Source organism: Gorilla gorilla, chromosome 19 (assembly GCF_029281585.2).
Source record: "Gorilla gorilla gorilla isolate KB3781 chromosome 19, NHGRI_mGorGor1-v2.1_pri, whole genome shotgun sequence".
NCBI lineage: Eukaryota > Metazoa > Chordata > Mammalia > Primates > Hominidae > Gorilla > Gorilla gorilla.
The window spans coordinates 19,976,292-20,002,894 of record NC_073243.2 but is presented as its reverse complement, the minus strand read 5'-3'; the positions used below and the strand labels follow the sequence as shown (position 1 = coordinate 20,002,894).

At 50.6% G+C, this 26,603-nt stretch overlaps 1 protein-coding gene and 1 pseudogene across 34 annotated transcripts in view; one reads left to right on the top strand and one right to left on the bottom strand.

The window, feature by feature from the left end:
* MINK1 (misshapen like kinase 1) overlaps positions 1-26,603 on the bottom strand; it is a 68,218-nt gene that overhangs the window by 21,575 nt on the left and 20,040 nt on the right. The gene's annotated exons all lie outside the window — the stretch shown is intronic.
* On the top strand, positions 18,712-19,464 carry LOC101149018 (V-type proton ATPase 16 kDa proteolipid subunit c-like; annotated as a pseudogene).

Sequence of the window (26,603 nt, the reverse complement as noted above, 5' to 3'; positions counted from 1 at the left end):
TCACTGTGCACTTTTTCCATTTTCTCAAACAGGAGCTGGAGAGCGGAGACGTGCCCCGGCAGCCTGTGCCTGCCCCATCAGAGCATGTACCACGAGGCATTGTGACTCTACATTTACTTGTCTTATTCACTGGAGAAAGGGACTGAGCCCTCCTTGCTTGCCAGGTAATGTCTAGCACCTCGCTGAGGCCTGGCACGCAGCAGCCTGAGAAAACAGCCCAGCCTGCTCGGGAGGAAGTATTGACAGCTGAAGGGGGTTCCTTCTCTGTGCTCTGAAGGGGACTGGGCTGACCAGACCAAGAACTTTGTGGGTCTACATTCAATTATTTGGCTTCAGCTAAAGTTACGAAAAAAAAAAATCTTGGCCGGGCGCGGTGGCTCACGCCTGTAATCCCAGCACTTTGGGAGGCTGAAGCGGGCAGATCAAGGGGTCAGGGGATTGAGACCATCCTGGCTAACACGGTGAAACCCCGTCTCTACTGAAAATACAAAAAATTAGCTGGGCGTGGTGGCGGGCACCTATATTCACAGCTACTCGGGAGGCTGAGGCAGGAGAATTACTTGAACCCAGGAGGTGGAGGTTGCAGTGAGCCGAGATCACACCACTGCACTCCAACCAAAGCGACAGAGCAAGGCTCTGTCTCGGGGCGGGGGGGGGAAAAAACCTAACAAATTTATTCATTTTTTTTGAAATGGAATTTTTCTCTTGTTGCCCAGCTGGAGTGCAATGGCACGATCTTGGCTCACCGCAACCTCCACCTCCTGGGTTCAAATGATTCTCCTGCCTCAGCCTCCCGAGTAGCTGGGACTACAGGCGTGTGCCACCACGCCCAGCTAATTTTGTATTTTTAGTAGAGACGTGGTTTCACCCTGTTGGTCAGACTGGTCTCAAACTCTTGACCTCAGGTGATCCACCCACCTCAGCCTCCCAAGATGTTGGGATTACAGGTGTGAGCCACTGCGCACGGCCTCATTTTTGTTTTTTTAGAGTCAGATCTCGCTCTGTTGCCCAGGTGGGAGTGCGGTGGCATGATCACAGCTCACTGTAGCCTTGAACTCCTGGGCTCAAGCAATCCTCCCACCCCAGCCTCCCAACACATTGATCTTATAGGCATGACCCAGCATGCACAGCTGAAACAATATTTAATGGGTGTAAATCACAGTAGGGTCCACAGGAAAGAGAGGTGTTGTCACTGCAGTGCAGGGGGCTAACGAGAGGCCTTTCTGACCCTGAGAGCTGGAAGGAACCTGAAAAAAGTCATCTCATCCCTCTTCAGTTCTAGATTAGAGGCTCAAAAACCACAGAGTTCCCTACAGAGCTCCCCAACGGAAGAACTCATCCATTCCGGGGCGTCTGAACTGACTGCTGCGAAGTCCTTTCTTGAATCAAACTGTAGCTCTTTCTGAGAAGGAGGGAGACAGGAAGAAGGATCTAGGGTCATAATTTTCTGAACATTCCTAATCTAAGAGGGAAAATACCGTGGGCCTGTTAGAGCCATAATGATCTGTCACCATCGAGTCAAATCACTACAAGTACATTTTAATTTTGTAACCTTGACTCCCAATCTGTCTCCTTCTCGTGTCTGGGCGGCACTAAGGGAGGAAGGAATATTTGAGGTCAGACACCCTGGGTTCAGATATCGACATTTAATGGGTTTCAAGTCGGTTTCCTGAAAACTCCTACTGGAAAGGGTGATTCAGAGAAGCAAGTTGGGGTCCTGCACGTGGCACTCTGGTTGTGTTCTCTCACCCCCTCCCCACCCAGATGCTCCATGTTTCAGTAGCAGCACCGCTTTCCCACCACAGTCCTGCCTCTGCCTAATCCTCCCCCTCCTCCTCCCTTTCCTGTATCGCAGCCACCCTGTCCTTTCTCCCTTCAACATGTGCTTGGCTTGTCCACCACCTCAGACCAATCCCTCATGTCCTCCCTCCTGGAACTCTAGCCTCCCCCATGTCTTCCTTCTGCTGCCACTGATTTAACTCTTCCAAAATGGCGCTTTCCTGATTTTACTCTTCTGCCCAGAACTGGTAGCGGGGCTCCCCAATGCTTAGAGAGTCCCAACACCTCAGCCTGACATTTAACGATGCCCCGTTATCATCCAACCACTAAATATCTTCTGAGTGAGCGCCTCCATTTGCCTTGCACTGGGCTAAGCCCTAAGCAGGGAAAACCTGTAAGGCAATCGTATCTCATTTCATTTCATCCATTACATATTTCCTGAGCACAAACTATGTAATAACTCCCGAATTAGACACAAAAGGGAGCTCACCGATATATGAGAAATATAAAACCTTATAATTTTATAGATTGGCCAAGTACTCAAATATGAAAATGTGGCAGTCTACGATTATATATCATAACAGCAACCGAAAGCACGAAAGCTGCTGAAATGCTGCTTGGTGTGGCGGAAAGAGCATGGGAGGGGGGTTTTCAACTCTGGCACTAGTCGTGTGCCTCTGTGCAAGTATTTAACTGTTTGAGGCCCCGGTCCTCTCCCACAAGCTAAGAGGGGGTTGGATTGTGTAAAAAGTCCACTTTAGGGTTGGGCGTGATGGCTCATGTCTGTAATCCCTGCACTTTGGGAAGCCGAGAAGGCCGGATCATCTGAGGTCAGGAGTTCGAGACCAGCCTGGCCAACATTGTGAAGCCCTGTCTCTACTAAAAAATACAAAAATCAGCTGGATATGGTGGTGGGCACCTGTAAACCCAGCTACTTGGGAGGCTGAGGCAGGAGAATCGCTTGAACTCAGGAGGTGGAGGTTGCAGTGAGCCGAGATTGCGCCACTGCACTCCAGCCTGGGTGAAAGAGTTAGACGCCTTCTCAAAAAAAAAAAAAGAAAAGAAAAAAGAGTGGCGAAGACCATGCTGTGCTGTGGGAGAGCAGGCTGGGTTTGAATGTTGAATTGGGGATGTTAAAGGATACACAGGTACATTCTATTGTCATGCTGTGCTGTGGGAGAACAGGCTGGGTTTGAATGTTGAATTGGGGATGTTAAAGGATACACAGGTACATTCTATTGTCATGCTGTGCTGTGGGAGAACAGGCTGGGTTTGAATGTTGAATTGGGGATGTTAAAGGATACACAGGTACATTCTATTGTGCAGTTAGAAACAAGGATCTGTAAATACAATTTACAGACATTCGTAAGTGTAAGAGTTGGAGATACAAACAAGATATCTAGGGAGAGTGTGGATGGCCAAGGGCAACACGTGAGAGCAGCTGCAGGGGGATAAGGGGAGTGATGGCCTCGAATGCGACAGAGCAGCCAGAGGGCACTGAAAAAAATCCCACTGACTTCAGCAGCTCGGAAACCACTGGGAACTGCCACTGCGTGAGCAGAGGGCAGACAGCGGGGGCTGGAGGAGACAGGGCTGTGCTGAGGAAATGAGGGCAGCACCCTTTCTGGAGAAGTCTAACCTTGAGAGGAAGGGGGAAAATCAGATGACAGCTAGAGCTGGCAGCAAAGTCAGACAATAGGGTTTTCAAAATAGGGAAGATCGTTCATCATTATGGAGGGGAAGAAGCCAAAAAGGGTAGATGTTTGAGGAGTTGATTTTTCTTTTGTTTCTGAGACAGAGTCTCTGTCACCCAGGCTGGAGTGCAGTGCCACGATCTCAGCTCACTGCAACCTCCGCCTCCTGGGTTCAAGCGATTCTCCTGCTTCAGCCTCCTGAGTAGCTGGGATTACAGGCGCGCACCACCAAACCTGGCTAATTTTTTGAATTTTTAGTAGAGACGGGGTTTTACCATGTTGGTCAAACTGGTCTCAAACTCCTGACCTCGTGATCCACCCACCTCGGCCTCCCAAAGTGCTGGGATTACAGGCGTGAGCCACTGCGCTCAGCCAATTTTTGTACTTTTTACCGTGTTGCCCAGGCTGGTCTTGAATCCTGAGCTAAAGAGATCCACCTGCCTTGGCCTCCCAAACTGCTGGGATTACAGGGGTGAGGCACCTTGCCTGACTCTGTCCATCCTTTTTTTTTTTTTTTAAGACTTAGTCTCATTCTGTTGCCCAGGCTGGAGTGCAGTGGTGCAATCTCAGCTCACTGCAACCTCCACCTCCTGGGTTCAAGTGATTCTCTTGCCTCAGTCTCCTGAATAGCTGGGATTACAGCTGCCCGCCACCACACTTGGCTAATTTTTTGTATTTTAGTAGACACAGGATTTCACCATGTTGTCCAGGCCAGTCTCAAACTCCTGACCTCAAGTGATCCGCCCACCTCGGCCTCCCAAAGTGTGGGATTACAGGAGTGAGCCACTGTACCCAGCCTGTCCATCCTTTTGATTGGAGCCATCCTAGTAGGTGTGAAGTGGTATCTCATTGTGGTTTTGATTTGTATTTCCCTCAGGAGGCTGAGGCAGGAGGATCCTATAAGTCCAGGAGTTTGAGGCTGCAGTGAGCTATGATCATGCCACTGTACTTCAGCCTGGGCAACAGGGTGAGATCACCTCCCTACCCCATCTAGAAAAGGATGGACAATCAAAAGCGTTGCTGAGGGCATGGAGAAACTGAAATTGTCATACACTGCTGCTGGGAATGTAAAATGGTCCAGCCACTTTGGAAAACAGTTTGGCAGTTCCTCAAATGTTAAACCATGAGTTATCATATCACTCAGCCATTCCACTTCTAGGTAGATACTCAAGAAAACTGAGAACATATATCCACACAAAAATATGTAGATGGATGCCCACAGGAGGATTATTAATAACCAAAAAGTAGAAACCACCCAAATATCCATCAACTGATGAACAGATAAATGTGGTATATCTATATAATAGAATGATATTGGCAATAAAAAGAAATGAAGACCAGGTATGGTGGCTCATGTCTATAACCCCAGTGCTTTGGGAGGCAGAGGCGGGAGGATCACTTGAGGTCAAGTGGTTTGAGACTGCTTGGCAGGTTTGAGACCAACCTTGGCAAGATAATAAGACCACATCTCTACAAAAAATTTAAAAAATTAGTGAGGCATGGTGGCATGTACCTGTAGTCCCAGCTACATGGGAGGCTGAGGTGGAAGGATCCCTTGAGCCCAGGAGCTGAAGGCAGTAGTGACCTATGATAGCACCACTGCACCCCAGCCTGGGTGACAGAGCGAGTGAGACCCTGCCTCTAAAAATAAATAAATAAATAAAACAAACAAACAAAAAAAGGGAATAAACTACTGCTAGATGTTGCAACATGGATGAACCTTGAAGACATTATGCTTATGAAAGAAGCTAGTCACAAAAGGCCACATATTATGTGGCTACATTTATGTGTAATGTCCAGAATAGGCAAATCTAAAGAGATGAGAAGTAGATTAGTGGTTGCCAGGGGCTGGGAGGAAGGAGAAAATGGGTAATGACTGCTAATGCATACTGGGTTTCATTTGAGGATAATGAAAAGGTTCTGAAATTAGATAGTGAAGATGGTTGCATAAGTCTGTGAGTATACCAAAAACCACTTTAAAATATTTTATTTTAATTTTTGTTAGTTTGTTTTTTGAGACAGGGTCTCACTTTGTTGCTGAGGCTGGAGTGCAGTGGTGTGATCTCAGCTCACTGCAACCTCCGCCTCCTGAGCTCAAGCAATCCTCCTGCCTCAAACTCCCAAGTAGCTGGGACTACAGGTGCACACCACCACACCTGGCTAATTTTTATATTTTTTGTAGAGATGGGGTTTCACTATGTCGCCCAAGCTGGTCTTGAACTCCTGAGTTCAAGTGATCCGCCCGCCTTGGCCTCCCAAAGTGCTGGCATTACAGGATGAGCCACCACACCTGGCCTAAAATATTTTAAAAGGGTAAATTTTATGGTATGTAAATTATATTTCAATAAAGCTGTTATTAAAAATAATAATCCTTCAATATCACTAATACTAGGAGAAATGCAAATCAAAACCCAATGAGATAGCATCTCACCCCATTTAAAGGGTTATTATCAAAAGACAAAAAGGCTGGGCATAGTGGCTCACACCTGTAACTGTAATCCCAACACTTTGGGAGGCTGAGGTGGGAGGATCACTTGAGCTCAGAAGTTCAAGACATGCCTGGGCAACATAGTGAAACCACTCCTCCACAAAAAATAAAACAGTCTCAAAAAAAAAAAAAAAAAAATTGGCTGGGCGCAGTGACTCATGCCTGTAATCCCAGCACTTTGGGAGGCCGAGGCAGGTGGATCATGAGGTCAGGAGATCGAGACCATCCTGGCTTACACAGTGAAACCCCGTCTCTACTACAAAATAAAAAAAAAAGTTAGCCGGGCATGATGACGGGTGCCTGTAGTCCCAGCTACTCAGGAGGCTGAGGCAGGAGAATGGCGTGAACCCTGGAGGTGGAGCCTGCAGTGAGCTGAGTTCATGCCACTGCACTCCAGCCTGGGCGACACAGCAAGACTCCATCTCAAAAAAAAAAAGAAAGAAAAAAAACTGCGCCACTGCACTCCAGCCTGGGCAACAAACTGAGACTCTGTCTCAAAAATAAATAAATAAATAAATAAAATAATAAAATAATAAAAATGAATAAATAAAAATAAAATAATTTTAAAAAGACAAAAAAAAAAAGATGCTGCCAAGGATATGGAGAAAGGGGAACTCTTATACACTTTTGGTGGGAATCTAAATTAGTACAGCCTCTATGGACAACAGTAAGCAGGTTCCTCAAAAAACTGAAAACAGAACTATCATAAGATCAGGCAATACCACTGCTGGGTATACATCCAAAAGAGAAAAAATCGTCAGGTACAGTGGCCCACGCCTGTAATGTGAGCAGTTTGGGAGGCCGAGGCAGGAGGATCACTTGAGCCCAGGAGTTAGAGACCATCCTGAGCAACATGGTGAGACCTTGTGTCTCTACAAAAAGTACAAAAAATTAGCTGGACGTGGTGGTATGCACCTGTAGTCCCAATTACTAGGGAGGCTGAGGCAGAATTGCTTGACCCTGGGAGGTGGAAGTTACAGTGAGCCGAGATCGTGCCATTGCACTGCAGCCTGGGCGATAGGAGTGAAACGCTGTCTCAAAAATAAATAAATAAATAAATAAATAAATAATAATTTAAAAATTAAAAAATTAGGCCGGGAACAGTGGCTCACATCTGTAATCTCAGCACTTTGGGAGGCCGAGGCAGGCAGATCATGAGGTCAGGAGATCGAGACCATCCTGGCTAACATGATGAAACCCGGTCTCTACTAAAAATAAAAAAAAATTAGCCGGGCGTGGTGGCGGGCGCCTGTAGTCCCAGCTACTCGGGAGGCTGGGGCAGGAGAATGGCGTGAACCTGGGAGGCAGAGCTTGCAGTGAGCAGAGATTACGCCACTGCACACCAGCCTGCACGACAGAGCGAGACTCCACCTCAAAAAATAAATAAATAAATAAATAATTAGCCAGGTGTGGCAGTGTGCACCTGTGCTTCCAGCTACTTAGGAGTCTGAGGTGGGAGGACTGCTTGAGCCTGGGAGGTTGAGGCTGCATGCAGTAAGCCATGATCATGCCACTGTGCTCCAACCTGGGCAACAGAGTGAGACCCTGTCTCAAAAAAGAGGAAAAAAAAGAGAAGAAATCAGTACATGGAACAGACATCTACACTCCTATATTTATTGCAGCACTAGTTATAATAGCCAAGATATAGTGTTAACCTAAATAAATGCATACATAAAATATGGCATATCTATACAATCGAATATTATTCATCCATAAAAAGTAATGAAATCTGTCCACTTGCAGCAACAGGGAAGAGCCCAGAGGATATTACGTTAAGTGAAATACACCAGGCACAGAAAGACAGATATTACATGGACTCTCTCATATATGGAGACTAGAAAGAGCTGGTCTCAAGGAGGTGGAGAGTAGAACGGGGGTTGCCAGAAGCTGTGAAGGGCAGGGGGATGAAGAGAGGCTGGTTAATGGATTCAGAAATACAGGTGGATAGAAGAAACATTAGAAGGTTCTAGTGTTTGACAGCACAGTAGGGTAACCACAGTTATCAATACTTTATGGTAAATTTAAAAAGAGCTAGAAGAGGGTTGGGCATGGTGGCTCACACCTGTAATCCCAGCACTTTGGGAGGTCGAGGAAGGTGGATCACCTGAGGTCAGGAGTTTGAGACCAGCCTGGCCAACTGGGTGAAACCCCATCTCTACTAAAAATACAAAAATTAGCTGGGCGTGGTGGTGTATGCCTGTAGTCCCAGCTACTCAGGAGGCTGAGGCAGGAGAATCACTAGAACCTGGAAGGTGGAGGTTGCAGTGAGCCGAGATCATGCCATTGCACTCCAGCCTAAGCAACAGAGCAAGACTCTGTCTAAACATATTTAAAAAAAAAAAAAAAAAAAAAAAAGAGCTAGAAGATATGGAATGTTCTCAACAAAATAAGCGTTTGAGGTAATGGCTGCCCAAATTATGCTGATTTAATCATTATACATAGTATGCATGTATCAAAAGATCACATGTATTCCATCAATATGTATAATTATGTATCACTTCCTTTTTTTTTTTTCTTTTTTGGAGACAGTCTCACTCTGTCACCCAGGCTGGAATGCAATGGCGCCATCTTGGCTCACTGCCACCTCCGCCTTCCAGGTTCAAGCAATTCTCCTGCCTCAGCCTCACCAGTAGCTGTGATTACCAGCCTCCCAAGTAGCTGTGACCACCATACCTGGCTAATTTTTGTAATTTTAGTAGAGATGGGGTTTCACCATGTTGGCCAGGCTGGCCTCAAACTCCTAACCTCAGGTGATCCGCCCACCTTAGCGCCCCAAAGTGCTGGGATTATAGGCGTGAGCCACTGTACCTGGCCCAATTTTTAAAAATTTTAATTATTATTCTTTTTTAGAGCTAGGTCTCACTATGTTGCCCAGGCTGGTCTTAAACTCCTGGGCTCAAGTGATCCTCCTGCCTCAGCCTTTCAAAGTGTTAGGATTACAATTGTGAGCCATTGTACCTGACCGTGTACCTATTTTTTTAACGCATTTTTAAAAATCCTAAGAGGTAGGGCATGGTGGCTCATACCTGTAACCCTGAGATTACAGGTATGAGCCACTCAGGAGACTGAGATAGGAGGATCACTTGAGCCCAGGAGGATGAGCCTACAGTGAGCTGTGGTCATGCCACTGCACTCTAGCCTGGATGACAGAGCAAGACCCTGGCTTAAAAAAAAAAAAAAAAAAAAAACAGTCCTAAGAGCACCTACTATAGTGTGCAGTTTATTATTATTATTATTTTTTTGAGATGGAGTCTCGCTCTGTCACCCAGGATGGAGTGCAAGTGGCACAGTCTCGGTTCACTGCAAGCTCCGCCTCCCGGGTTCACGCCATTGTCCCGCCTCAGCCTCCGGAGCAGCTGGGACTACAGGCGCCTGCCACCACGCCCGGCTAATTTTCTGTATTTTTAGTAGAGATGGGGTTTCACCACGTTGGCCAGGATGGTCTCAATCTCCTCACCTCGTGATCCGCCTGCCTCGGCCTCCCAAAGTGCTGGGATTCCAGGCGTGAGCCACCACACCCGATCTAGTTTTTTGTTTTTTAATTGAGATGCAGTGTTGCTCTGTCACCCAGGCTGGAGTGCAGTGCCAGAATCATGGCTCACTGCAGTCTCAGACTGCTGTGCTTAAGCAATCCTACTTCAGCCTCCCAAGTAGCTGGGACTACAGGCATGTGCCATCATGCCTGGCTATTTTTTTTTTTTTTTTTTTTGGTAGAATCAGGGTCTCACTATGTTGCTCAGAATTTGGTTTCTTATTCTTGGCTCTGCTGCCAACAGGCTGTGTGTTTAAGGACCACTTAACTTCTCTAAGTTCCCTTTCAGTAAGATAGAAATTTTTTTTTTTTTTAATTTTGAGACGGAGTCTCACTCTGTCACCAGGCTGGAGTTCAGTGGCGCGATCTCGGCTCCCTGCAACCTCCAACTTCCTAGTTCAAGCGATTCTCCTGCCTCAGCCTCCCGAGTAGCTGGGACTACAGGCACACCCCACCACGCCCAGCTAATTTTTTGTATTTTTAGTAGAGACGGGGTTTCACCATGTTGGCCAGGATGGTCTTAATCTCCTGACCTCGTGATCCATCTGTCTTGGCCTCCCAAAGTGCTGGGATTACAGGCGTGAACCACCGCGCCTGGCCCAAAAACTTTCTAACTCTATGATTCCAAATGCTCAGGTCCACACTCCATGAGGCTGCCAACCTAATGACTATTAATTCCTTCCTATTGTGTACCAGAAACTGTGCTAGGCTGGGGAATAGAACAGTGAGTAACTGAAGCAGTCCCTACCTTACTGGTGTTTACGTTCTGAGGAGAGAGGCACACATTAATAACCTCTACAATTAATTGTGTAATTATAGCTGTGGTATGTCTTTGTTTTCTTTCTTTCGTTGCATCTCAGATGACACAAACCCATGTATCGTTTCTTTTTTGAGACAGGGTCTCACTCTGTCACCTAGGCTGGAGTGCAGCGGCACAATCATAGCTCACTGTAGCCTCGAACTCCTGGACTCAAGTGATCCTCCTGCCCTAGCCTACCAGGTAACTGGGACTACAAGCACACACACCACTCTGCCTGGATACTGGCTTTTTTTTTTTTTTTTTTTTTTGGTAGAGACGGGTCTCCCTGTGTTGATCAGGCTGGTCTCGAACTTCTGGGCTCAAGCAATCCTCCTGCCTCAGTCTTCCAAAGTGCTGAGATTACAGGTGTGAGCTACCATGCCTAGCCTATTTTAATGTTTTTTTCATAGATCACAATTTCATTATTTTATTCTATGTAGCTGTTCCACATAGGCACATTTGTCCTTATGAGAAAAAGGGGAAGAAAAAAAAATCCTTGAAACTTTCCCCCTCTAGTCCAGTGTCTGGTTATTTATTTATTTATTTTTTTTGAGACAGAGTCTCACCCTGTTGCCCAGGCTGGAGTGCAATGGCGCGATCTCGGCTCACTGCAACCTCCACCTCCCGGGTTCAAGGGATTCTCCTGCCTCAGCCTCCCAAGTAGCTGGGATTACAGGCGCCCACCACTACACCCGGCTAATTTTTTGTGTGTTTTTAGTAGAGACGGAGGTTCACCATGTTAGTCAGGCTGGTCTCGAACTCCTGACCTCAGGTGATCTGCCCGCCTCGGCCTCCCAAAGTGCTGGGATTACAGGCGTGAGCCACTGCGCCCGGCCCAGTGTCTGGTTATTTAAATACACATCTCATGTAAAACAGAAAAGATAAAAAAGTAAAGATAAAAATAAAAACGTATGGAGTGACACTCCTCCTGCTGCTGCCAAGTGTGTCTCTTGGACCGAAAAGGAGGAAGGAAGGTTTCGGTCGTGGAAAGAGCTCTGGTCTGTCTTATGTGCTGTGAAGTGCAGGGTGCCAAGAGAGCACACCTGACCGAGGCTGGGGAGCCAGGAAAAGGTTATTTTGAAGAAGACATATTCAAGCTGCGGTGGTCTAACCGGCTTTCCAGTACCCTCCTCTGAACAATGAGTGCTGTAATCTGCCCCATCCTTCCGGCCCTGATCTTTACCACTTTAGGAGCTTGCCCATATCGGCCATCTCAGAGATCACTGTCATTGTCCACTCTCCCCATAGCTCTTTTTTTTGAGATGGAGTCTCACTCTTGTCGCCTAGGCTGGAGTTCAATGGTGCGATCTCGGCTCACTGCAACATCTACCTCCTGGGTTCAAGCGATTCTCCTGCCTCAGCCTCCCGAGTAGCTGGGATTACAGGCACCCACCACCACGCCCGGCTAATTTTTGTATTTTTAGTAGAGATGGGGTTTCACCATGTTGGCCAGGCTGGTCTCGAACTCCTAACCTCAGGTGACCCACTCCACCTTGGCCTCCCAAAGTATTGGGATTACAGGCATGAGCCACCAGGCCTGGCCCCCATAGCCCTTTATTTTATGTAATTAATTATTTATTCTTTTTGAGACAGAGTTTTGCTCTTGTTGCCCAGGCTGGAGTGCAAGGGTGTGATTTCGGCTCACTGCAACCTCCGCCTCCCAGGTTCAAGCGATTCTCCTGCCTCAGCCTCCCGAGTAGCTGGGATTACAGGCATGCGCCACCACGCCTGGCTAATTTTGTATTTTTAGTAGAGACGGCGTTTCTCCATGTCGGTCAGGCTGGTCTCGAACACCCGACCTCAGGTGATCCACCCACCTCAGCCTCCCAAAGTGCGGGCATTACAGGCATGAGCCACTGCACCTGGCCCCCGTAGCCCTTTAATAATGACACAGCTAGGCCGGGCAAGGTGGCTCACTCCTATAATCCCAGCACTTTGGGAGGCCGAGGCAGGCGGATCATTTGAGGTCAGGAGTTTGAGAGCAGCCTGACCAACATGGTGAAACCCCGTCTCTACTAAAAATACAAAAATTAGCTGGGCGTGGTGGCATACACGTGTAATCCAGCTACTTGGGAGGCTGAGGCAGGAGAATCTCTTGAACCCGGGAGGTGAAGGTTGCAGTGAGCCGAGATTGCGCCACCGCACTCCAGCCTGGGCGACAGAGTGAGACTCCGTCTCAAAAATAATAATAATAATAATAATAATAATGAGACAGCTAGCAATTTTTGAGCATTTCATTTGTTCCTGGTACTGCCGAGCACTTTAGAAGTATAATCTCACATGACAAACTTTGAAGTGGGTACTATTGTTATACTCATTTCACAGGTGAAAAAGTTTACAACAATTAAACACTTGCCCAGGCTAGGAAGTGGTGGAGCCAAGATTTGACTGAAAAATCTGACCTCAAGGCCTGCAGTGTGCTTTGCCTGGCTCATAGCTCCTGTTGCCTAAAGGACCGGGTTTTCCACCATTTCCTCCCCTTTCTAGCCCCAGCAACAGTTTAAGACATGAGTTCCTGACCCCAGGGAGCCAGTCCAAGATTGAAGGAAAAAAGGTAACCTAAGGCAAACTTCCCCTTCAGCCATTTCAAATAAAAGGGAAGATGCCAAAGAGTGCATGGAGAGTCAAGGCTGGAGAGCCCATTATTATCTCAGGTAAAGGAAAGCAGAGGCCATGAGTGGGCAGAGGGGCCACACTGTACACAGAGAGCACAGCAGACATGGAAGGAGAGGGCATGGGAGCTGCAGGGGGAGACAGAAGTGGGAGAGTGACCAACTGACTCTAGCTATCCCCCGCTGTTACCATTAACCCAGAACCACCCTATGGTTCCAGTTCCAAGGAACTGTCTGGGCTGCCATTCAGGTGCCTAGGTTTGAACAAGATTCTTTTCCTTTTCTCTTTTCTTTTCCCTTGGCATGTGAAGTGAGAAGGATTTTTTTTGGTTTTTGTTTTGTGAGGCAGGGTCTTGCAATGTTGCCCAGGCTGGAGTGCAGTGGTGCAATCACAGCCCACACAGCTTCAACCTCTTGGGTTCAAGCAGTCCTCCCACCTCAGCTTCCTGAGTAGCTGGAACCATGGGCATGCACCATCATGCCCAGCTACTTTTTAAAACCTTTTTTGTAGAGATGGGATCTCACTATGTTGCCCAGGCTGGTATTGAACTCCTGGGCTCAAGCAATCCTGCTGCCTCGGACACCCAAAGTGCTAGAATTACAGGCATGAGCCACACACCCTTCCAAGAAGGGTCTTGACTTTAAATAAAAAATAATATTGACAGCCTGACACTGTGCTAAGTGTTTTACACACACCAACTAATTTTTCTTTTTTTTTTTTGAGACGGATTCTCACTCTGTCACCCAGGCTGGAGTGCAGTGGCGCGATCTTGGCTCACTGCAACCTCCACTTCCTGGATTCAAGCAGTTCTCCTGCCTCTGCCTCCCAGTAGCTAGGATTACAGGTGCCCGCCACCACGCCAGGCTAATTTTTGTATTTTTAGTAGAGACGGGGTTTCGCCATGTTGGCCTGGCTGGTCTTGAACTCCAGACCTCAGGTGATCCACCCGTCTCGGCCTCCCAAAGTGCTGGGATTACAGGCGTGAGCCACCGTGCCTGGCCCACACACCAACTAATTTAATCCTCACCTAACTCCATGAGGTAGATATTATTATTATTCTCACTTTACAGAGGAGGAAACAGGCTCAGGGAAGGTAAATAACTTGCCAAGGTCAAACAGCTATTTCAGTGGCAGAGCCAGGGTTTGCATGTAGCCGGCTCGAGTCTCTGCTGCATCTATCCCTTTATTTGACTTAGCTAGAGCAGATTCCTTCCAACCCAACAAGCCAGACCACAACATCTCTATTTAACCTTTCACAGGACTAAGCCTCATCTCCACAAGTAGAACAGAAGCTCATTAAGGGCAGGAGCCATTTCTAGGTGGTACTTGGGTATACATGGAATGAGAATTAGGCGGCCTCACACTGAGATGGGTGCCCGAATGAAAACAGCAGTACTTTATCTGTGCAGCTCTGAATCTATAACATACACAAAACGACTACTGTCGCATAGTGAGCATGTGGGGTAACAGTCTGCGGCTGCTTTCTCTCATTCACTAGAGCTTCTATTACTAAGCATGTCTTATCTCCTCACATTTTACGTATAATAAAATTGTGTAAAATCTTTGGTTGGGCCGGGCACGGTGGCTCACCCTGTAATCCCAGCACTTTGGGAGGCTGAGGCAAGTGGATTACCTGATGTCAGGAGTTCAAGACCAGCCTGGCCAACATGGTGAAACTCTGTCTCTACTAAAAATACAGAAAGTATCTGGGTGTGGTGGCACGTGCCTGTAATCTCAGCTACTAGGGAGGCTGGGGCAGGAGAATCGCTTGAACCCAGGAGGCGGAGGTTACAGTGAGCTGAGATCGTGCCACTGCAATCCACCTTGGGCAACAGAGTGAGACTCCAACTCAAAAAAATAAATAAATAAAACCCTTTGGTTGATGGAGAGGCTCAGGAAGATACCATACAAGTGTTGGACTCAATTATTGAAAGGTGGGGCTCTGGGATAACAGACAGAGCGCCTCATATGGGTCGAAATAGATGTCGCCTGGCACTGTGCCCTGCGTTGTTTACGATGTATAATTGTACATATTGCTTTGCTCAGCTATGAAGAGCCAACAGTGATGTTAATACAGAAACTCTTGGTTGATGTCTCGTCTCTCGCAGCTCTGCATACAATGCAAGGCACTGGCCACACCAGGCTGGCCCCAAGCAGCACGTCCTGGTGACACTGCACTCGCCTCACTAGGGAGCTGCCTGTGGTTTGCTCCTGTTCCCCTCACAGCTCCAGGTATGTTCTGAGTATATACGAGGTCACCAAATCCTCGCTGATTTAATGATTCAACACCAGACAGAGCAAGGCAGAGCTGGGTTTGCTCAAGGAAAGCTTTTCAGAAAAAGCTGAGGAACAAGGGCTGGAGGGAGAGAAGAGGCACAAAGCTGGTGGCCTGAGGCAGGCAAGGGGAGGGCACGAGCTGTCCCCTCAGACTCTGCTCCTCTGCCTTAAATCCCCCTTTAACTATTTCAAGTGTATTAGTTTCCCCAGCTTCAAAAGCTTCCCGAAGTTGCTCCCTAAGGCTTCGGCATCTCCCCAACACGTGGCGCGCACTGGTGCTGTAGTTAGGGGACACAGCGCCGTGGTCCTTCCACCTGCACCACGGTCTCTGCTCCCTAGAACTGACCAGGGGAGAACCAGGCACACACCAGCCTTGAGCCCTTGCTTCTTTGCTCTGCTGAGCCTCAAGGGACTCCCTGGACTCCTCCCACAGCTCCTACCTAGAGGAAAAACTAGGGGCAAATGTGAGCCCGTTCCAGCTCTCACGGTGCTGCCTGGGGCCCAGCATCAACAGACATTTTCCTTTCCTTTCCCCAAAACCAAAGTCATGTTAGTGTAGTAGTAGGACAGAGAGGAGATTAGAAACAAAGGGTTTATTTCCCAAGAGAAAATGCAAGAGTTTATGCATAAACTCTTTCCAGAACGCTGTCCGGTTGGGAGGCTGGGACACGAACTGAAACTCACAGCCTAGGAAGCGTGAGCCAAGGCTGTGGGGCAAGGAAAAGGAGAGAAGGTGAAACCCCCGTCAGTCCCTCACAATCAGCACGTGGAAATCTAGAAATGCAGGAGAGGCCTGGAGTCATGGTGGAATCCAGGATGAAAGGGGTGGATGACTGAATGAGCAGAAGGAGGCAGGCACCAGAGGCTTGGGCTCACATTTCTTGGAAGTGGCCTGGAGCTGGCAGATGAGAACTCTGGCTGCCCGTCCTCATTCCACTAACTAGCTCCTCTAACAACATGCCCCTTTCCTCTGTACCCCGCTCCGCATGCGGCAAGTAGTTCCCGGACGCGCCCCTTCCCTCTGTACCCTGCTCCGCATGCGGCAAGTAGTTCCCGGACGCGCCCCTTCTCTCTGTACCCCGCTCCCAATGCGGAAAGTAGTTCCTGCGGTGTTGGTTTTGCATGTAGATGAAACCCTTTGAGGGGTAAAGGTTTTTTTAAGTACTTTAGCAAATGCAAACTGTTATTATCAATATTAGCCAGCATCTTTTTTTTTTTTTTTGAGATGGAGTTTCGCTCTTGTCACCCAGGCTGGAGTGCAATGGCAAAATCTCGGCTCACTGCAACCTCCGCCTCCCAAGTTCAAGCGATTCTCCTGCCTCAGCCTCCCAGGTAGCTGGGATTACAGGAGTGTGCAACCACACCCAGCTAATTTTTGTATTTTTAGTAGAGACAGGGTTTCACCATGTTGGCCTGGCTGGTCTCGAACTCCTGACCTCATGTGATCCATCCGCCTCAGCCTCCCAAAGTGCTGGGATTACGTAGCCAGTGTCTTTCTTAAGTGCCTGTCAAATAATGCTCCTGATTTATAAGTGCCCCTGGCTCTACCTTCTGGGTGTTCAGACACCAACACAGAGAGAACAGAATTAACATCCTGAGGAGTTACATATGCTAAAATATAAAGAGTAAGATTGTGAGGAAACTGCAGGGGAAGCAGGTAGGTTAGGAAAAGGTATCCTCACTTTTCTGCTGACCGATGAGTCATAATTCTTGAGTTTCGGTGCTGGAAAGGTCCATTAAACATTCCAGGAGATTCTAGGGAGCTTCCAGAATGGTAGAAGAACTGGAACCATAAAGCCTGGGGAAGGGATGGAAGTCCTTGGGAAAGAAGCACTAAACAGCCCAGTGGAGACAAGGAAGGACGGGTCTCTCCTGTGCTTCGAGCCCAGCAATGATTATTCACTCAGATATGCCCCGGCAGGTCCTGCTGCTAGAGCCAGTGCTGTTCCCAGACCCAGGCAAGGTGCCATCCTACCCCTGACAGGAAACAGGGCAGGAGGTGGGGCTGCCCCGGGTGCCTGGTGTCGGGAGGGGCCGGGGGGAATCCCGGGTGTTGGGAGGACAAGGCAGAGTCAGCTAGCTGTGAGGGTAGGGGAGAAGACCTCTCTAGTCTGGGAGAGACCCCTCCTTTCCTAGCTCCTTGTACTTCCAAAAAGGCAGGCTTCCTGCTGTTACTAACCATACCAGGACTGACTATACAGCAGCCAGAAAGATTCTGAGAAACCTGTGATAGAGAAAAACAGATGCGGAAGGGGGAGAAGAGAATTTCAGAGGACACTAGGGAAAGAGAATGGGAACTTGTGGTCTAAAGAGGGAACCAAGTCTGGCCAACATGGTGAAACCCCGTCTCTATTACAAATACAAAAATCAGCTGGGCATGGTAGTGCATGCCTGTAATCCCAGCTACTCAGGAGGGTGAGGCATGAGAATCACTTGAGACTGGGAGGCGGAGGTTGCAGTGAGCCGAGACTGCACCACTGCACTCCAGCCTGGGCGACAGAGCAAGACCTCGTCTCAAAACAAAAAAAATACATTTAAATTAAAAAAAAATAAACAGGGAACCAACAAGAGCTGGCAGAACAGAATAAAGTCTCAAGCCAAATAACTCCCTTGCCTTGGAAGAACAAGGCTGCCAGGGTCTTGGAGCCTCTGTTTATCGGGTACCCGTTCAAAGGACAGTGAGCCTGAGCTGGCCTGGGAGGCCCTCCCCCCTCCCAGATGAAAACAATAGGCCTGTTTTCCTGAGCTCTTCCTGTAATCCAGAAGGCCCACACAGAGAGGAAGAGGGGGGCAAAGGCAGTGGCTATACCCAGTGGGGGAGGGGATATTTAGCCTCCCATAAATTCATCAGCTCCCTTAAAGACACCCCAAAACACCAACAATCTAAGTGTTAAAATAGTGACTGCTATGCAAATGGAGCTTTAAAACCTATCCCTTAGCCCCAGTACCACCAGATTACTAACCCTAAACCCCATCTGTAGGAGATGTTCTGAAGCCACCACAGGGGAAGGGATAAGGGCCTGAGAGACAAAGGACAGATGGGGTTTCCCCAACAATTTAAGTTAAGTTCCACAAGGATACAGTACTGGCAGAGATTTGGAAGTAGGGGCAAGTATTCTGACAGAAGGGTGGTGTCTTAGGCACCCTTCAATTAGGAGTAGCTAAAGGCTGTGTGTGTGTGTGTGTGTGTGCACAAGAAAAGAAATAGCAGGGTATGTGTGTGTAAGAAAGAGCATCTTGGCTGGGCGCGGTGGCTCACGCCTATAATCCCAGCACTTTGGGATGCCAAGGCTGGCGGATTGCCTGAGCTCAGGAGTTCGAGACCATACGGGGCAACATGGTGAAACCCCATCTCTACTAAAAATAGAAAAAATCAGCTGGGCATGGTGGTGCGTGCCTGTAGTTCCAGCTACTCAGGAGGCTGAGGCATGAGAATGGCTTGAGCCCTGGAGGCAGAGGTTGAAGTGAGATGGAGATCGCACCATTGCATTCCAGCTTGGGCTACAGAGTGACACTCCATCTCAAAAAAAAAAAAAAAAAAAAAAAACCAGCATCTTTGCTGCCACTAGTCCACTTTCTTTGCACTCACCCTCTGCCATGCCCATCCTTGTCCCCCTCCCCACTCACAGACATGTCCAACAGCCCCGAGTATGCTTTGGTTTTCACCATCTCGGGTGCTATGGCCACCATGGTCTCCAGTGGCCTGGGTGCTGCCTGTGGCATGGCCAAGAATGGCACCGGCATCGTGGCCATGTCTGTCATGTGGCCAGAGCTGATCCACATGAAGTCCATCATCCCAGTGGTCATGGCTGGTATCATCACCATCTATGGCCTAGTGGCGGCTGTCCCCCCTGCCAACTCCCTGAGTGATGACAACAGTCTCTATAGCAGTTTCCTCCAGCTGGGCGCTGGCCTGAGTGGCCTGGCAGCCGGCTTTGCCATCGTCATCGTGGGGGACACTGGCAAGTGTGGCACTGCCCAGCAGCCCTGACTATTTGTAGGCATGATACTGATCCTCATCTTTGCCAAGGTGCTCATCCTCTCCACAAAGCAGCCCCTCTCAAAACCCACCAGTCACAGAATACGATGTAAAGACCACCCCTCCTCATTCCGGAACAAACAGCCTGACACGCATGTGCTGGGCAGCTGGCCCTCAGTAGTTGATCTTCTAAGTGTACAGTGTCCTCGTGTTCATCATCTGTTGGCCAGGCCTTGCCCCCTCCCGCCCCATGCTGTGGACATCTGAACCTACTCATCACCCATCCAGGTCCCCGACCAGTGAGGACTCAGGCCCCTGGATGCCCCACCCGTCTCCCTTGAGTACTCTATGTATAAGAATGAATTAGAGTTGTCATTTTCTCTTCATTGGATATTTATAAAGATTTGGCCTGTCCATACCCCTGTGGAGCAGCCCTCGTCTCCCACCTATCTGTCACGTCATGGAGGTTCCCATTGCGGAGGCTCCTTGGATGGAACCACCCTCTCCAGCCCGTGCTGCCAGGCCCTGTGCGGCAGCTGTGTCTGATAAAGTTCTCAGATGTCGGGGGAGGCAAAAAAAAAAAAAAAAAAAGAGAGAGAGAGAGAGTGTGAGTATGTAAGAGAGAGAAAACGGGAGTGGGTGTGTGAGCTGGAGACAGGGAAGTGGCAGGAAAAGTCTGATAAGATCACCTCCTTCCTACCCAAGCAGAGATACTGGACACAGCCCCTCAAGGACCCAGAGGGTAAGTAGAGCGCGAGATGCTTGCCTTTCTCAACGGGAGGTGGCCTCCCAGGCCTGAAGAAGTCTCCATTTACCCCAGAGCCAACTAGGAAGCAGGTAGACAGCATCATCCCCACTTATACCCCAAGGTGCTTGGGGTGAATGGCAGGCCCAAAGCCAAAGCATGAGACAGATTAAATGTTCCTATGGCGAGAGAAGGAGAAGGGGTCACCAGCATCTCTCCACTGAGCAAATGAAAGGAAGAGAGAAGGCAGGCTGATACCCTCATCAATTTCCTACTGTCCATGATATACCACCATCAACTGGCCTTTTTTTTTTTTTTTTTTTTTTGAGATAGAGTCTCGCTTTTGTCACCCAGGCTGGAGTGCAGTGGCGTGATCTCAGCTCACTGCAACTTCCATCTCCCAGGTTCAAGTGATTCTCCTGCCTCAGCCTCCTGAGTAGCTGGGATTACAGGTGCCTGCTACCACATCCAGCTGATTTTTTTTTGTATTTTTAGTAGAGATGGGGTTTCTTTCTTTTTTTTTTTTTGAGACGGAGTCTTGCTCTGTCACCCAGGCTGGAATGCAGTGGCGTGATCTCGGCTCACCGCAACCTCCGCCTCCCAGGTTCGTGCCATTCTCCTGCCTCAGCCTCCCGAGTAGCTGGGACTACAGGCACCCGCCACCACACTCGGCTAATTTTTTGTATTTTTAGTAGATACGGGGTTTCACTGCTGTCTCAATCTTCTGACCTCATGATCTGCCCGCCTCGGCCTCCCAAAGTGCTGGGATTACAGGCATGAGCCACTGTGCCCGGACTCTTTTTTTTTTTTTTTTTGAGATGCAGTCTTGCTCTGTCGCCCAGGCTGGAGTGCAATGCCACAATCTCAGCTCACTGCAAGCTCCGCCTCCAAGGTTCACACCATTCTCCTGCCTCAGCCTCCTGAGTAGCTGGGACTACAGGTGCCCGCCACCACGCCCAGCTAATTTTTTGTATTTTTAGCAGAGACGGGGTTTCACCTTGTTAGCCAGGATGGTCTTGATCTCCTGACCTCGTGATCCACCCGCCTCAGCCTCCCAAAGTGCTGGGATTACAGGTGTGAGCCACCATGCCTGGCCTTTTTTTTTTTTTTAAGACAGGAGTGTGGTGGTACAATCTCAGCTCACTGCAACCTCCCCTTCTAGGTTCAAGCGATTCTCCTGCCTCAGCTTCCTAAGTATAGTAATAGCTGGGACTATAGGCGCCCACCACCACGCCCGGCTAATTTTTTGTATTTTTAGTAGAGACGGGGTTTCACCATGTTGGCCAGGCTGGTCTCGAATTGCTGACCTCAAGTGATCTGCCCACCTGGGCCTCCCAAAGTGCTGGGACTATAGGCGGGAGCCACCGCGCCCAGCCCGGACTCTTTTTAATGAAGCCTTCAAAAAAACTCCTTTTCTCAGCTCTTCTTACTCGCTGAAACAGACTCTCCACACTCTGCTAACCCTGCCTCTCACACTGTGGAACTCAACTGGATCTTTTTATTCTGAATCCACAACGTGAAGTACTTGTCCTCTGTTTATCGATGGCTACCTGTGTTTTGAAGTGTTTTTATGGGAATGAAGCACTGGAGGGGAGGAAATCGGGCCAGTTCTAGAAGTAGAAGGAAGGCGAAGAAACCAGGAAAAATATTTATATGATGGGAGGAAGGGCAGTTTATAAATCACTCATGGATCTCTATGCCAGAGGGATGTGTGAGACACACACATGCACACACACACTGACTTGCAGGTACATGCAGAGGCAGAAACAAGTCAGGACATGACACATACATAAATACACATACCATTCTCATCAGAAACCAGTCAGAGCAGAGGGGCCCTGCCTGGAGCAAGGAGACTGGAATTTATTCCCCTCCTCCTCTCACAGGCTAATTTTGCTGCCTCCATGTCTAGGTTCCCCACAGATCTGGCTGCCTCAGACAGGGGCCCTGGCCTGGTGGCTGGACTCAGCCTGGAGGACTTCACAGATGGAGGCCTATAGGAGGTGGCAGCTGACACCTGGAGGGAGCTGGATGAAAGCAGGCAGTGCAGAGTAGAGAAAGCCAGGTGGTGGGGGAGGGAGTGAGGGAGAAGAGGGGACCAGATTCAAGCAGCCTTGCGCTGGTTCTAAAATGGCCACAGCAAGGCAACGGACAGATGGTCCCTTTCTGACGCTGAGCCGGGGAAGTGGGGAAAGGGAAAAGGAAAAAATAAACACCATCACAGTCAGAAATTTAAAAATAAACTGAAAAACCTACAAAATAAACAGTTTGCTTCTGAGGTTCCATCTGCCTCCAGAACCTTCTAAGGGAAAATACAGAACTGCAGGCCTGGAAGGGCAGCCCCAGCCTCGGGTGTGAAGATGGTTGGAGGTCATTCTAGCCATCTCCTATCCCCAGCTGGAGTATCTTGCAAAGTCTTTCGGGCAGCGGAGGTGGTATCTCAGCCTTTACCTCCCCAGCACTTCTTCTCAAGTCTCACTGTAGGTAAGCGAGGCCATGGCTTTTCAAATGTCAGAGTCGTTTGATTCTGTCTCCCTCCCAAGAATCAGTTTCCGTCCGAGATCAGCAGAATCAAGTTCATCCTCTCACAGTTGCTGCCCCTCCTACCACCACCCAACTGCCCAGACTTTACAGTTCACAGGGTGCTTTCACAGTCATGACTGCATCTGCACTTAAACCTGCAGGGAAGCTGGGCAGGAATGACTAGCTCAGAGCACAGATGAGAAAGCCAGGGCTCTAACAAGTGAAATGTTTGTCAAGGTGAAGCAAGAGCTCAAACTTGCATAGCCTTCCAATGGCACACAGCAACAACCACACTCCCCCACCAACCACACTCTTCCCACCAACCACACTCCCCCACCAACCACACTCCCCCCACCAACCACACTCCCTCCACCAACCACACTCCCCCTCAACCACACTCCCCCACCAACCACGCTCCCCACCAACCACACTCCCCCACCAACCACACTCCCCCACCAACCACACTCCCATCAACCACACTCCGCCACCAACCACACTCCCCCACCAACCACACTCCTCCACCAACCACACTCCCCACCAACCACACTCCTCCACCAACCACACTCCCCACCAACCACACTCCCCCCACCAACCACACTCCCCACCAACCACACTCCCCACCAACCACACTCCCCCACCAACCACACTCCCCCTCAACCACACTCCCCCCACCAACCACACTCCCCCACCAACCACACTCCCCCCACCAACCACACTCCCCACCAAGCACACTCCCCCACCAAGCACACTCCCCCTCAACCACACTCCCCCACCAACCACACTCCCCCTCAACCACACTCCCCCCACCAACCACACTCCCCCACCAACCACACTCCCCCTCAACCACACTCCCCCCACCAACCACACTCCCCCACCAACCACACTCCCCCACCAACCACACTACCCCCATCAACCACACTCCCCCACCAACCACACTCCCCCACCAACCACACTCCCCCACAAATCACACTCCCCCACCAACCACACTCCCCCAACCACACTCCCCCACCAACCACACTCCTCCACCAACCACACTCCCCAGCAACCACACTCCTCCACCAACCACACTCCCCACCAACCACACTCCCCACCAACCACACTCCCCCCACCAACCACACTCCCCACCAACCACACTCCCCACCAACCACACTCCCCCACCAACCACACTCCCCCTCAACCACACTCCCCCCACCAACCACACTCCCCCACCAACCACACTCCCCCCACCAACCACACTCCCCACCAACCACACTCCTCCACCAACCACACTCCCCACCAACCACACTCCTCCACCAACCACACTCCCCACCAACCACACTCCCCACCAACCACACTCCCCCCACCAACCACACTCCCCACCAACCACACTCCCCACCAACCACACTCCCCCACCAACCACACTCCCCCTCAACCACACTCCCCCCACCAACCACACTCCCCCACCAACCACACTCCCCCCACCAACCACACTCCCCACCAACCACACTCCCCCACCAAGCACACTCCCCCTCAACCACACTCCCCCACCAACCACACTCCCCCTCAACCACACTCCCCCCACCAACCACACTCCCCCACCAACCACACTCCCCCTCAACCACACTCCCCCCACCAACCACACTCCCCCACCAACCACACTCCCCCACCAACCACACTACCCCCATCAACCACACTCCCCCACCAACCACACTCCCCCACCAACCACACTCCCCCACAAATCACACTCCCCCACCAACCACACTCCCCCAACCACACTCCCCCACCAACCACACTCCCCCACCAACCACACTCCCCCAACCACACTCCCCATCAACCACACTCCCCCAACCACACTCCCCCACCAACCACACTCTCCCACCAACCACACTCCCCCATCAACCACAGTCCCCTCACCAACCACACTCCCCCGCCAACCACACTCCCCCACCAACCACACTCCCCCTCAACCACACTCCACCCACCAACCACACTCCCCCACAGACCACACTCCCCCACAGACCACACTCCCCACCAACCACACTCCCCCACCAACCACACTCCCCCACCAACCACACTCCCCCACCAACCACACTCCCCCACCAAGCACACTCCACCAACCACACTCCCCCACCAACCACACTCCCCCTCAACCACACTCCCCCACCAACCACACTCCCCCCATCAACCACACTCCCCGACCAACCACACTCCCCCACCAACCACACTCCCCCACAACCACACTCCCCCACCAACCACACTCCCCCACCAACCACACTCCCATCAACCACACTCCCCCACCAACCACACTCCCCCACCAACCACACTCCCCCACCAACCACACTCCCATCAACCACACTCCCCCTCAACCACACTCCCATCAACCACACTCCCCATCAACCACACTCCCCTCACCAACCACACTCCCCCACCAACCACACTCCCTCACCAACCACACTCCCCCACCAACCACACTCCCCCATCAACCACACTCCCCCACCAACCACACTCCCCCACCAACCACACTCCCCCACCAACCACACTCCCATCAACCACACTCCCCCTCAACCACACTCCCATCAACCACACTCCCCCTCAACCACACTCCCACCAACCACACTCCCCATCAACCACACTCCCCTCACCAACCACACTCCCCCACCAACCACACTCCCGCTCAACCACACTCCCCCCACCAACCACACTCCCCCACCAACCACACTCCCATCAACCACACTCCCCCACCAACCACACTCCCGCTCAACCACACTCCACCCACCAACCACACTCCCCCACCAACCACACTCCCCCACCAACCACACTCCCATCAACCACACTCCCCCTCAACCACACTCCCATCAACCACACTCCCCTCACCAACCACACTCCCCCACCAACCACACTCCCCCGCCAACCACACTCCCGCTCAACCACACTCCACCCACCAACCACACTTCACCCACCAACCACACTCCCCCACAAACCACACTCCCCCACCAACCACACTCCCCCCATCAACCACACTCCCCCCATCAACCACACTCCCACACCAACCACACTCCCCCACCAACCACACTCTCCCAACCACACTCCCACACAAATCACACTCCCCCAACCACACTCTCCCACCAACCACACTCCCCCACAAATCACACTCCCCCACCAACCACACTCCCCCAACCACACTCTCCCACCAACCACACTCCCCCACAAATCATACTCCCCCCACCAACCACACTCCCCCACCAACCACACTCCCCCCATCAACCACACTCCCCCCATCAACCACACTCCACCCACCAACCACACTCGCCCACCAACCACACTCCCCCACCAACCACACTCCCCCTCAACCACACTCCCCCACCAACCACACTCCCCCCATCAACCACACTCCCCAACCAACCACACTCCCCCACCAACCACACTCCCCCACAACCACACTCCCCCACCAACCACACTCCCCCACCAACCACACTCCCATCAACCACACTCCCCCACCAACCACACTCCCCCACCAACCACACTCCCCCACCAACCACACTCCCATCAACCACACTCCCCCTCAACCACACTCCCATCAACCACACTCCCCATCAACCACACTCCCCTCACCAACCACACTCCCCCACCAACCACACTCCCTCACCAACCACACTCCCCCACCAACCACACTCCCCCATCAACCACACTCCCCCACCAACCACACTCCCCCACCAACCACACTCCCCCACCAACCACACTCCCATCAACCACACTCCCCCTCAACCACACTCCCATCAACCACACTCCCCCTCAACCACACTCCCACCAACCACACTCCCCATCAACCACACTCCCCTCACCAACCACACTCCCCCACCAACCACACTCCCGCTCAACCACACTCCCCCCACCAACCACACTCCCCCACCAACCACACTCCCATCAACCACACTCCCCCACCAACCACACTCCCGCTCAACCACACTCCACCCACCAACCACACTCCCCCACCAACCACACTCCCCCACCAACCACACTCCCCCACCAACCACACTCCCATCAACCACACTCCCCCTCAACCACACTCCCATCAACCACACTCCCCATCAACCACACTCCCCTCACCAACCACACTCCCCCACCAACCACACTCCCGCTCAACCACACTCCACCCACCAACCACACTCCCCCACCAACCACACTCCCGCTCAAC